This window comes from Chaetura pelagica, unplaced genomic scaffold (assembly GCF_000747805.2).
Source record: "Chaetura pelagica isolate M959 unplaced genomic scaffold, ChaPel_1.0 scaffold153, whole genome shotgun sequence".
Taxonomy (NCBI): domain Eukaryota; kingdom Metazoa; phylum Chordata; class Aves; order Apodiformes; family Apodidae; genus Chaetura; species Chaetura pelagica.
In genome coordinates, this window is record NW_009952707.1 from 1,499,035 (window position 1) to 1,511,901 (window position 12,867).

Genomic DNA, 12,867 nt, shown 5'->3' on the forward strand with positions numbered 1-12,867 from the left:
GTTTGGCTTGTGGTCTAATGTGCTTTATCAGTGAGTGTGCTTTTTAACTGCCTGATGCTTTGAACTTTCCCCATATCACATGCATGTTTTTTTAATCAAGTGGCACAATTATCTGCCTCTTTCTCAAATCTGCAAAAACATCACAAAGCAGATTAATGGTGTTGCATTGTACAGGCTTGAAATGTCATAATTAAATACTCAAAATACTTTGCTTCCTAGAAGTTTGTCCCTAGTGAAGTTTTTCCCTCATTTCCTCAGACTTGAGCTGTTAAAAGGTGATGATGTATTTGTAATGACAAAACATCAGAGTTCCTTGACTTAAACTTGTTACAAGTGGTGGAAGTGCTTTATACTACATGTTGTCATCTGCATCATGGAAGATGGAGTGGAGCATGAGAACTTAAGAGATCATACAGGCACTTGCTTTAAAGGGAGGGACAGTTTGCATTTATGCACCCTAAAATGACTGGGGGGAATGAGCCTGATTCTCTCACTTTGCTAGCAATTTGCTGTGAAAGGCTTGCTTCCTAACTACAGTCAGTGTGCTTGTAAGTTAGATGCCTTCTGTGAGTTTCTTCAGCTGTCTAAGTAACTTGCTGTACAATGTGTAGCCTAGTAAATCAACATACTGAGCTGAAAAAAATTACATTCATAAAGGCAATTTCATTTCTTGAGTTGCTAATAAACAGTCTGCCTTTCAGAAGTGTGGCCTATCTCATAAAACAGAACAGCAGGCTATTTTTATGGATTCTAGTTGAAATAAGAAAGAAAAGCACTAACTGTACTTGAGAGGCTTTGAGCAAAAATGGTCTTGAATATTCATCCTAGTCATCATGTTGAGTAATCTTCAATTTATGAAAGTATTTGCTGTCTCAAGTAATGTAGTCAATGGTAGATCATACAGTGGCTGCAGGGTTTGCCTCTCACTTCATGTCTATTCTTGTGTAAATAAAGATGCTTCTCCAGTGGGTGTCCTATGTTTCCTGTTAAGCTTCTGCAGTTAAATACTACCTATTGTTGCAATATAGGATTATGTCTAGTTTCAGGGTTCATTAGCTCCTTTGTTCTAAACTGCTCTTTCAGAATTGCAGTTTTTGTAGGCTTCGCTGCTTGGTTGTGATAAGTGAGTCACTGAGTTAAGAGCACTGTTAGAGAAATGTAAAACTAGAAGAGCCATGATCAAATAATGTGAACTAGAACATGAAAAACAGAAATTGTCTCCATCCTGAGACACTTGGCAAAATTCACATGCAGTTAGTATTGAGCAGATCTGGTTTCCTGAAAATTCAATGGCTCTTAAAACTGCATTGCGTAGATGAAAATGGTACTCCAATAGATAAGGGAGCATTTTAATCTTGCTTTGAGTGCTTGACTGTGGTGCTTCTAAGTCAATCTGAAGCAGGGGATGGATGTTCAGTTAGTCTAATTTCATGTAGCTTTTTGTTATCAGTTGCTTTGTACTTCCATTTAAGTAGAGCATACTCATACAAAAGTCACAGTTAAAATTTAACCAGTACACTGATCAATTATAATGGATTTTTGTTGGTATTAATTTTGTTAGTATTTTGCTAAATGTGATGTATGTACAACATTATTCATAGGAGGATAGTTTAAAAATTGCATATTAAATCTATCTTGCATCAGTTAAGAGTCTTGAAATTTACCTTCTGACATACTTGAACTAGGTTGTAGTTGCCATTCCAGAGACTTCACTTCTATGTGCTTGAGTTGTCTGGTGTTCCTTGGCAGCATGTCCAGTTAAATGAATCAATTCATACCTGCTACAGAAGTTAAAGGTGTGTTACAGAAAATGACTAGTCATGAATGCTCAATTTTTCCAAGAAATACTAAGTGTAGTAGTCAAATTGGTGTCACTTTGTACCAGTAGATTACTAGATCTCTTCAAGCTGTGTGTGTCCCTGGTGCTTAAGTAACATAAACTTGGTTATTTTAGTAAAGTGGTGTGATCAATTTCAAAGAGTCAAAACACTGTAATTGCACAGGCATTTTTCTTGAGGAAAAAGGCATGAAGAATCCTTAAGGGGGTGGGGAGAGGGAGGAGGTTTGGCACAGACAGGCCTAGCCAAGGTCAGCAGCTCAAGTGCTGAGTGGGCACATTTCATCCCGAACTTGGGAAAGCAGTGATAATGTTTGGGAGAGAATAAAGCAACATTAAATGCTTTGCAGGGTGCATACTATAGCAGAAACAAATCTGTTGAAACAATGCAGAATTGTTGAGGTTTTAAGTGTACACTGTGGTTAAAACAGCCTGGGCTCAAGTATTTTTGGAAAGCTTTCACCATGGGAGACCTATGTTAATTATGAAAAGTTGCTTAAGTAGTTGGTTGCATTTAATACAATCTAGTTTTGAAGCCATTTACTTCATAAAATTTTCTACTAACACAATGTAAGACTAGTAGAATGTATTGCTTTTACACAGAATACTTAATTATCAAGTGCACTTGTGTAAAGCCACTTTTTCCCTCACCTCACATAAATTGCTATGTTTTCCAGTAACTTCCTCATGGCTGCTTTTTATCTTGAATTATAATGGGCAGAAACCAGAAGTAATCATGGTGGTCTTGCCTCTGCAGGCTCAGCTCGGGGGCAAAGCCTCCTTACAGGAGTATCTATGAACTGGTGCAGTTACTCATATGATGTATGTTCAAAAGCAAAATAGAAATTACCATGTACAGCTGAGATTGAAGCTGCCCACTGTAACATGGAAGTAAAACAAGTATTTTAAAGCAGATCTCTAGTTGCAGATATTTGGGTTTAATAGAGCTACTTGTAATTCAAAGGAGAGACTATCAATATGGCTCTGAGCTTTTGAGAGTTCTGCATCTGCTTCCAGAACAACCAAGACAAGGCATCTGAAGAAAGCTGGCTCTCGCTTCAAAAATAGCTGCATGAAAAAACTGCTGTCTAGTATGATACAAAGCAGTTACAGTATCTCCCTGGTCTCACTCCCTTCCAGGAAAGCAGAATAAGCTTCACATCTAAATAACCAAGAATTCACTGTAAGAAAATCAGGCCTTTATCTCTGAGGTTCTGAACTGAATAAAGGACTAAGATTCTTCAAGTAGGAGGAGTCTCTTCAGAGCTGTGGCTTTTAATGTGGTGATGTTGAAGCAGTAAAGGCTCATCTGGATTCATTTTATAGAGGCCACTTCCATTTCCGCTAATGAATTCTGTGCAGCTGGTAGTTGGAGACTAATGAAATGTTATTTTTAATGAGTTGACTAAGCAGCCATGACAACAGAGTTGTACTTAGACTAAATACATGGCTGGAGTGAGGAAAACAACTGAGTGGGACTTTTATCTTCAAATATGTTGAAGCTTATAACAAGGTAAATCTGCCATTTAAGTTTTGTTGATGCTAGCAGTGCAAGTGCCTGAAGGATCTGATATGTGAAGCATTCTCAGAATTGTATTATCTAAGAAGCTATGCATAACACGTAAGTATAAAAGAAGAAGGGATCTTATACTAAATTTATACTACTACTTTGATAAAAGTATCTGGAGGATTAAGAGTTTATAGATTTATTTTTTTTCTGTAATAAATTAGATTGTTTTGGTAGGATGAAGTGAAATTTGAGGAATTATGGGTAAGTTAGCAAGAGCATTAGAGTGAAAAGATTTGATTTGCATTTCTATAGGGATTTTGTTTAACCCTTTAAGGAATGAGTGCATGTTCTTTCAGACTTCATGGACAGCTGAAGATCTAATGTTACAGTGTAGAACACTGGGTAACTGGCTTTTCTGAGAGGATTCTTGCAGATTTGAAGTAATATTCAAAATAATACTAAATTGCACCACAGTTAGAGTTCACTGTGGTAGAGGCTTGCTTTGTTTCTTCTGTTAGCCAGGGCTGGTATTGTCACCTGGGTCAGCTCAGAGACCCATGACATGATCAGATACTTGAAAATATACTTAATTTGAATTGGTCTCTTAACATTTTTCCTATATATTAGTCAAATTCTAACCCCAAAGTCTAACACATTTTTATGTTGGTAACTTAGATGCTGAGGAAATGAATGTAGCAGATTGCTGTGATGCCATACTGCCATTATGATTCATCAATAAGGTGGCATCACACAAATCAATTCTAAAGAATCAGTTCACAGCTGTGCCTTTAGAAAACAGTTGCTCTCCACAGCAAAGTAATAAACAAGGTGCCAAGCACGCACATTAGGTCATCCCTGCATTCCTTCTGAGCCAGATGCATGAAGCAGGGGAAGTACTTAAGGCCTAGTTTTTTACAGAGATATATATACACACACAAATGTATATTTTGTATATATTTACATTATGCACCTATTGTATGTATCCCCATTTACTTGTATTCCTTTTGTTCCTCTTAGGCATGCCATTCACTCAGTTACTTTAAGCTTACATTGCTTGCTGAGTTAATATTTCAGATTCTGATCAGTAGTAGAAGCATTAATACTAATTAGTCCCCCTTCCCAGTACTAGTGCAACAAAACAACAGGAACTGTATTCATGTACAGCTGACATTTTAACCTTAAATATTTTCAAAAGTTGTAGCACAGAGAGCCAATCTGAGACATACAGGACTGTCTCAATTGCATACAAAGAAAACTGTTCTGAAGTGGAGCTATAGCCAGTCTTCTGGAGGAAAAGCCAAGCATGACAAAATAATGAGAGCTAGGGTAGATGTATTGCACTTATTCCAGAAGGATGTAGGCAACTATGATTGCTCACTAAGTCAATATATCAGTTTCATTTCCTCCAGTGAACATTTCCAGGGTGATGTGCAATTTTCCATAGTTATCCAACCATAGAATTGATGTTGCAACAGTACCAACCTTCAGGACTATTAAGTATTTGGATATGATGAAAGGCCATTCATAAGTCCAATTAGATAAATAGCTCAATAGATTTGCAATGAGTGTAGGGATCACACTGCAATACAAGCCAAGACAACCCTACCCTTGCCCCTGTCTTCAATAGGTTAAACCTGTGGAGAACCACTGCAATCACGAGTGCACTGATCATAGCAGTGCTGTGGCTGGAATATCTGATAAAATGCATCAGTAGTATAAACCATATTGAAGTGTATGTTATTCCATCACTGTCCTTACCCAATTCTCACCAGTGAAAATTACCATGAAAGACTGAAAAATAACTCAAGAAAAGGGCCATCATGCAAGTAATTTAATAATTCACATATTCTCCTGCAAGACTGCAAACATCATCTGATGTATAAAAATTAATTTAATTGATTCAAACTCCTCCTTTCCCTCTTCTTTTTATAAACAAGAGTGTTCCTCAGTCAAACAACAGAAATTCAGGTAATGTTACTTCTGACATCTTACGAGCTTTGCATTTCAACTTTCAATAGGAGACATTCAAGCTAATTTTAAAAAGACTGAGTAGAATCCTGGTAATCCACCTATTGCCTGTGCAGTAAAATACATAACCAACAGCTGAGAAACTGGACACTACACCCTGGAAACATTTACTAGAAGGAAAGGCTTTTCTACAGCACCTAGTGCATGCTTCAGAAAGCTCAGTCTTACACAGAAGTCAGCCTGAGATCTCTGTGATACCAGCACATATACCTGTAGAGGAAGAGTCCCCAATTCACTGCAGCAGGGTATAAGTGGCTAAGAGCATTACACACTGCTTACCTGTATCACTGCCTTTGCATACTAGCTGCAAAACTTCTGAGAGCTCCATCTTGATTTCTCAGATGCTAATTTGCTAGATAATTCACAGATGTGCAAGAAGTAATCCTTAAGTTTAGCTGACACTAAGAAAAAGCTCAGCGTTGACATTTGCTGAAGTATCAGACCTAAAATGCAATATGGAAAAAAGCCTTAGTGAAACAAACACACACATACAAAAATCTCATAAAAGCCAGAAGATGAAGGGACCCAGTAGATGGGCACCAGGTATGTGCAACCTGTTCTTAGAAATCTCCCTTTAAGTTTTAGAAAGTGTAATGAAGCTCATGTAAACTTGATCCTGATTGTTGCTGGTGAGAAGATGGGTAAATTACATCTAAACTTGGAAACTAATTCAAATTAATAACAAAGATTATGGCTGAGCTACTGTTTTGCTTGGTAGGATTCCTCTTACTTAAATTTAACTCCCCAAATGTTGAGTGTCTAGACATCTATACATTCCTTAGGCAACAGACAGAAACAGGTTTCTCAGAAAGTGACTCATTCCACCTACGTTAGGTAATTATCTTAGGGTAGGATGATTTGCCCTCTGGGAATGCCAGTCCATGGTTCTGCACAAGGTGTCTAGACTGCTAATTTTTAGATGTCTGAAGATAAATGAAATTTACCTAAGTCACCTGGCCATGTAACAGTGAAATAAAATTTGCTATAATTTCATATTAACACATAATTATACCAGAGACAAATTGTGTGCTATCCCAGTGCTCTGCCATGATTAGGCATATCCATGTACTAGAGCTGCTGAAGGCACAGCACAACTGTCCCTGAACAGCAGTGATATTAAGAGGTGCCTGTTGGTTCATCAAGACTTTTTTAAAGAAAAATACCATTTCCCTCCTTCACTCTCATTTTCAATACCACCCCTTGTAAAACATGAGATGGTCAATCAAAATATTCATCTTGAAGGTTAGAATTAGAAAAATTGACACATGTAAGAAGACTGATTTGGTTTTATTTGCTTTTCCAGTGTAGCATCTCTAGAAGACTATGCTTCAGACTTCAAACTTCTCACTGTATCTACAAAAGCTAAACAATTTAAACAAAACAGAAAAAAAACACCCAACCCACAACAGAAAACCAACCAAACCAAATCCAGTCCCAAAACACTGATTATGGTATCATATGTGAGCTTGCAGGTTTGTGTAAAGCTTCTCTAGATAAATCCATGTAACAGAACTTGTCAGGATCTATCAATTGTTTGAAAGTAAAGGATTCTTGATGTGAAATTGATACCATTCTGTTCAGCTATACATTTTCTTCTTTTAAACTATCTCAAGCATGGCTTCCTCCCTTTCTTATTGATGTTGCTCTTCCTGGCAATGAGCTTCTGCCCAGGGTTTCTCTGCCTCTGCAGAGCCAGAGATGCCTCCAGCAAGAATGAAGGACAGACCTATGTTCTGCTGGGAAGCATATGGCTTTGGTCTCTGCTGTCACAAGTCCAAGAGAGGAGATGAACATTTCTATAACCCAGCCTCAAGCACAACTCAAATACTGAAAATGAACTTCCTAGACAGTCATTTAGTTGCGTAGCTTCTTCAAGAAATTCTGCAAGAAACCTGTAAGCTGAAACATGTCTGCGATGTCCCTGCTCTATGGGAATGAGGGTCACTCAGCTGTGACTGGGACCCTTTGCAGTGACTCACAGCACTACAGGTGCCAATACCAGAGGAACTGGAATCTTACAAGACTGGGTTATCTTAGGTACCAGCTAAGTCTTACTATGCTTGTTTATGCTTCAGGCATCAGGAAAGTTTCTTCTCTTTTCCCTAGGCTCTGAAAAAGCTATCTACAGTGTGATAATTCCATTACAGTAAGTTAGCTGTTAGTTTTCCAGTGATTCACAAGGCTACTCACTTATACTCATCTAGGTTTTAGGTTTTTTTTCAGTGGGTTTTTGGCTCTTCCACCCCCTTTTCCCTGCCAATGTCTTGTTTGGTTTTTGTATTGTTTTGGGGTGTTTTTTAAAAAAACACAAATAATCATGGAAAGTTTCCACAAACAAAATAAACACATGATTATCTGGCAACCTCAGTGATTGAGCAACTATAACCACAGCCTATGTTGAAGTTTTCCAGAAAATACTGATTAATTGCTTACAGAAAGTACTTTCTAAAAGTAAAGCAGCTTTGTAGCAGTTTACTTAAGACAGGAATTGAATCAAGGTATTCCTGGCTCAAAATCTAGCTCTTCAATGTGGAGATCAACAAGAAGATTAGCTTTTAGCAACAAAGGCTTAATTCTGTAAGACAATTCTAGCCCTAATTAATTTTAAGTCATACTCTGGGACAGGATTTCAACCTTTCTCATTGTAACAATTATGTGTTTAAATTTTTCTCTTTTTAAATTAAACCATTCAAAACCAAACCCAAATAATTTTCACTAGCCTTTCTACTATGAAGAAGAAAGCAGCTTGTTGTACATGTTGGATGTATTATCCTATTATTAATCAAGCAATGGTATTTACCATTTTGTAATCAAGTAAGATCTAGTTCATGTTCCAAGGACCTGGAAGATCAGGCAAAAAGGGTCTGACATCAATTATAGGAAATTGCATTTCTGCCATTGTGAGTTAATGGCTACCAAAGGATAAGTCATCTAGAATTTGAGTGAAAAACATTGACCCAATATGTATAATTTTATTTTTGTAATTCTTTTTTCCACAATAATGACTACACATGCTTTCAATAAACTAATCAAATATAAGAAAACACAATGGTTCAAACAGTACAACACTTCAGCAAAATATGTTACTGCCTTATTATTAGAAACAGCAATACAAATTAATAATAAATATTATTTTAGAAGAGCAGCTGGAGAACTGAACTTTTTTGGATTCTAGTATTTTAAGAACTGCACAACTCAATAAGAAATCATCCTGGCTCAAAGCATCTTAAATTCTACTCAAGTCACACAAATTGTTAAAGGGATAAAAAGACTTGAGTTATTGTTGTTTGGCACACAGGTATTAGTGAGAACATGCTCCAAGAAATCCACATCTCCTAATACACAACTTGTAGCCCACCTCTTTGCCCACCTCCTTTCTCCACTATGCTTTCTTACACATTTCTGAAAAGTAATATCAAAGACAAAAATGTATTAAAGCAGAAACACGACATTATCTGGAATAAAGAAACAGAACATTCTGCAAATGTAGGGTTGAAGGTAACTGTTAATTTTTGTAGACAATTTAGAACAAGACAGTTAGTTATTTAAAATTCGCAATTCTTTTTCACCGAGAATAATTTCTCTGTAGATTCTACAGATGTTACCAACCTTTCTATTATGTATGAGCTTGCATTGCAGCCAGCCAAAGTAAACTTGGGTTCTTCTTGTATCACAGCACTATTTGATTGAACTGGACAAATCAGCTTAGATCCATGATGTAGATTTACCATGGCAGTTGAGAGAAGTGGTCAAGGCATGGTTTTCTCTGTATGGTCCATTAAAACTTAACTTTCCATTGGGAATGCACAAAACTCCACTGATAAGGCTGATGCTTATAAGAAAGCATCACTGCAACTGCAACCATGGAGTGCTGTTCTTACATGTGAATTACTTTCTGTCTGTAGGTCATGTGTTCTGTGATGTATTTTCTTCTCTTTCTTTGATGTACAGTTTGCTTGATTTTACTGTTACAATTTCCACTGTGTGGTTTTACAGTTGTTAGATCAATAGCTCTTGCATATGCACAAAACCAAACCAAACATTCTCTGCTCTGTTGAAAAACCATGGGAACTGAAATACTCATAGACAAAGTGAGTGTCTCTTTGGGCATTAACTACAAGTAAGTGCAGAGCAAAAGAAAGCCAGAATAGAAATGTGGAGACCCAAGTAATTAAGTAGCAAGACCATAAATAATATCTATTTTAAGCACTAATCTGACACATTGTTTATTTTTGTTTCATTCCTTCCTTATATCTATAACCCAGCCAATGCCTGTCAGACTCTCCCGTTGCACAAAACACAAGCAGCTTACAGACTGAAGAAACAAACAAGGAACACTCCAAAGAAGAGTTATGGGCTAAGATTCCTGCAAGTACACATGAATTCCCCTGATGCAGTGACCATAAAAGACAACAGAAAAATAAAGATGAGGACTAATCTGTATGAGTATGAGGTGGAAAGCCCAGTGCATCCAGGTGTACATTTAAGAAACCTTTTTTACTGTCTAACCAGCACAGTCTTCAGCTAAGTAATAGTCATCTGAAAGAGAGAAGATCTGACCAGAAGTAAGCTCTGATATTAAGAGACATCCCACCTCATTAGGAGAGTGAAGAGGTTGAGCATCTCTGTTAGGACACCACCAAAAACAGAGAAATACGCTCCAAAAGTAGTTTCCACCCAACACAAAGTGCAAGCTTTCTTAACAAGTATGTCCTTGCTGAAATTTAGAAACAGGTATGATGGAAGTTAAAGATGTCTCCAGAGAAAGTCAAGAGAATTTTTACTAAAAACACCAACTTGAATTTGTGCATGAATAAGCTGAGCTCCTGCAAACCCAAGAAACATAACTCCTCTTTCCTTTTTAGTGTTAGGAAATAGATGCTGACAAGAATTCTTCCTCCCCAGCTGGTCCAGGGCAGCTTCCCACAAGGAAGAAGGTTACCTTTAGCTTACACGGACTTCCATGAGCACAGGCCATGTAGAAGACATAATTTAGTACAGCATGGCAGATATAGACAGCAGACCCAGCTTAGAGCAGTTCAAACTCCACTGAAAGTTGGAACAAAACAGAGTTACCCGTCTTGAAAGATTGGAGATGGATGAAGACCTGTTTCATGTTCTCTGATGCATCTTCAAAGTTAGTAGTAAACTGCTAACCACACAAGGAAAGTCCAGACTGGTATTTATTAGTATTGTGCTTCTGCTTGAAAGTGTCTTGCTTAAAGCAGTCTGCTGATTTAGCAGTACCTGTATAGACAGAACCTTTAGCTGCAAAGGTGAGAAGACACTAAAAACAATTTTCTCCAAATAAATTTGTGGAAACAGCCAGAGGGGATATAGCATTTCAAGAGATCCTTCTTAAACTATGACCACCTCTGTCCTATTGTCACAGGATGAGCAGCTAGCAAAGATTAAGTTCTCTCCTACTAGCTCTGTGACCTAAATTCCAAAGTTGCTTCCACATTAGAAAATAGCTGAGCCAGAACACTCCAGACTGTGTCTGCCACTGAAGATGCTGTGTGGCCACTGAACTGCACTGTTGACAGGACACCAGTGCTCTGAGCCCTAAAAAACAGAGTGGAACCATGATATTCCTACAGTTTCAAGTATTTCTACTATAAACTGCACATTTGAGCAGATGTGTAGACTGAAATTCATACAGACTAAAAAATGCCACACTTTTTTAGTATACTTTGAGTTTCTCTCTCAAATATTTCCATATTTGGTGTTCTCAGAGGTTCTGCCTCCATTTCAAATCCTCTTCTTTAGAGCAGCTACAGTGTTTAACTAAATAATAAGACAAATTAGGAGAGTGGCAAGTACTACTAGCTATGAGAAGAGTAAGTATTTGGTTACATACCCTTTTACACATCCATTTTGTCAACTTGTTTTGTTACCCACATTAATACTGAATGTGTCCTTGCCGACTGCAGCTCCAGCTGTAGGAATTCTTCCAGGTAACTTCTGAATTCAAGATTAATGTACTGTAAGTTAACTACTACTATCCACCAAGTAGATCATCAGAGTACTATACTGTAATAGCAAAGAAAATGCACAAAAGAAAATAGGGAGGAAATTTGTTTCAGAATGCCTGCCAATTTAAATGTAAGATGTCAATTGCTTATCAACCCCTAATATAACAGTTCAAATCTGTGCAGGAGGAAAGGGCCTTGCTACAACAAACATTACACTAAACACTGAAATATTTAAATGGAAAGCAACTTCTTCACAGAAGAAGGCCTTTCTTATAGTAACAACTATCACAGTCTTGCCTTGTCCAAAGCTTCCCTTGGCAACACATTCTACTCCTGCACCTTTCTTCTACTGGATAGACTACTGTTGCTTTCAGAGTTAAATTAGTAGAAGCAGACATTTAGAAAGAGAACAAATCAATTTACAAGATTCCTTGTTACTCAGCAATGGCAGCTACTCCTTCCCACCAGGTACTGACCTGGAAGGTTCTGAATGAGAAAAACTTGAGCAGGTGGACTAAAAAACCAACCAAGCCACAACCACAGAAAAACCCCAAACCACAAAACTCAGCAACTTTAATGATTTTTAAAGTTATATTTGATGTGTTTGCTCTATAAAGGGTCTAGTCTCTACATTTCAGGAATTTTTAATTATTTTTTTAACCATCTACTTGCTAACAGCAATCTCTACACAATCCTTTTCTACTGTATTCTAAAGTTGTGATCACATGTGAGGACAAAATGCTAAGCTGCAACAGAGCTCAATAGGAAACACGAAACACTTCTCATACAGTCATGCACCTTGTTAGTGGATGCATAACAGAAACTGGGAATAAAACACTTAGCAACTATAGCAACACAGTATTACACATGTAACTCCCTGTGTTTTATTCTGGAATAGATTACTGCTATAAATAAAGGAATTTAATAGCTGCAAGCCAACTACCTACTTCAGAAGGCAAGGAATGCTGCCAAGAGAGAATGACAGCAACATTATTCCACTGCTGCGTTTTCAAAAACCAAGAATTAGAAAATATTAATTAAAACACAGCTTTCCCTCCAATTAGAGCAACATATGACTTTTAATATAACCTTTATCCTCCTATTAACCCTCCTAATCAAAGGGAAGAAAAACCAAAAGTTGACTCCTGAGGGTTGTTTTTTTTTTCCCTTTTGGTCAGGAGAGGAAGAGAAGCAAAAGCATCTCCTATCCCCCTTCTTTCCCTGCTGATTGGCCTCTTCCACATAATGCATTTCAAGCCCTTGAAGTCACAACCTCTTCTTACAAGCCTCCTTTCTGACTGTGGAAAGTTCAAAAATTTGCACTGACTATAGACAGTAGATGGAAACCCCTTTTACTTTACATTTACTGAAAATATTTCTCTCCAACTGGATGCTAGATCTGAAGACCCATTAGCCATTTCATATAAAGAACTAATTACTACCTAAAGAAAATTTATTTTGCTACATGCAGCTCCAAACCAAGAACTTCAGACCTTTCTTATGAAAGATACAACTAA